Genomic DNA, 1,462 nt, shown 5'->3' on the forward strand with positions numbered 1-1,462 from the left:
GGGTTCCCTGCCCTGTGGAAAGTCCAAGGTCCTCCCCCCTCCGTCCATGTCTAGGAAGGTGAACATCCAAACTGGCTAGGCTCCCACCAAGCCGGAACATGAAGTAGGATCAAAACCCCTTGCCGTTGACCTTGGCTTCTCATCAGTCCTCATTGTTCACCATGATCAGAGAGTCCGGTTTTATCCCATGCTTTTTCAGTCACAGTCCAGCTGGCCTTGGTGAGCTCCCAATAGATCAGCCCCACTGTCTCAGTGGGTGGGTGCCTTTCAGGTGTTCTTGGTCCATCAAACCACATTAGCCTGAAATGAATTCACAGATTCTTATCCTCTGTAGAGACAAAAGAAGAACCTCTTTTCCAAAGCAATATATCCTTAGACTCAAATTTTGAAGTCAAGAAACCTTTAAAACGTATACGTTGGTTTAGCTTAGCAGTTCCCAGTATCAATGTTTCTCTGCAGTTAAACAATTCAAAGAAAACACAACAATATACACAATCCAGGCTCTCTGTGTACATTCCATCTTTTTTTAAACTTTGAAAAGAAGCTTTTATTTATTTTGTAGCATGTGCATTATAGGAAACAAAACACAAGAAACCTAGAAAAGGCTCCAAGTCACATGCAGCTCAGCTTGGTGTGTCCTGGATGCTGCATGTGTACGTACATACATCTAGGTAATAGAGATTATATAGTATGTACCATGCCTGTCCCTACATGGTGAATATTCACCATCTAAAAACCCCATGCTATGCGAATATTTTGATAACCAAGAATACCTCACACCATCTCAATCTGTCAGACAAAGCTGTAATCCTGTCTTCCTTAGAAGATAAAAATGGCAGCAGGCCTCTAGATAGAAGTACTGGCAAAGTTAGAATTAAAATTCTGCATTCCCTCAATGCTCAGCTTACAGGGAAACACAAAGCAACAAACTACACTAAGTATAGAATTCCTAAGTTTAGTTTCAGATCTATATACTGAAATGTGAAGGTATGTTTCCGCTCAATAAATGTATTCCTATGAGTACTGAAGATGCACCTACGGCAGGGCTTCTCAGGATGTCAATCTCAACACAGCGCTTTACCGCAGATCTCACCCCGTGAGCTTCTCTTTGTCCCTCCACAGTCAACCTAGCAATATGAATTAACTCACACTGTCCAGACAGGGCTCAAGCTCAACAATTCCATGTTCAAGAGGAGCCTTTTCTGTCAGTCTGTCAAGCTATACTTTTAATCAAATACTCTCCTTTTAGGTCATTTAAGAAGATCAGATATTGTGGAATGAACTTTGTGCACAATAAACACAAGTATCTTCCCAGCAATGAATATATGGATCCCTGGATACAGTTGAAATTGTCTTCTAGATGTGGTAGTCCTAGCCAAGAGCTCTTCCCTCATCTGTCCTCTTCTCTGTCCAACTCTAGTTCGGGATGATGCTAGTAAAAGTATTACAAAGGCCACCCCCA

Source organism: Alexandromys fortis, unplaced genomic scaffold (genome assembly GCF_014885135.2).
Source record: "Alexandromys fortis isolate MF-2015 unplaced genomic scaffold, M_Fortis_MF-2015_v1.1 scaffold_170, whole genome shotgun sequence".
Classification (NCBI taxonomy): Eukaryota; Metazoa; Chordata; class Mammalia; order Rodentia; family Cricetidae; genus Alexandromys; species Alexandromys fortis.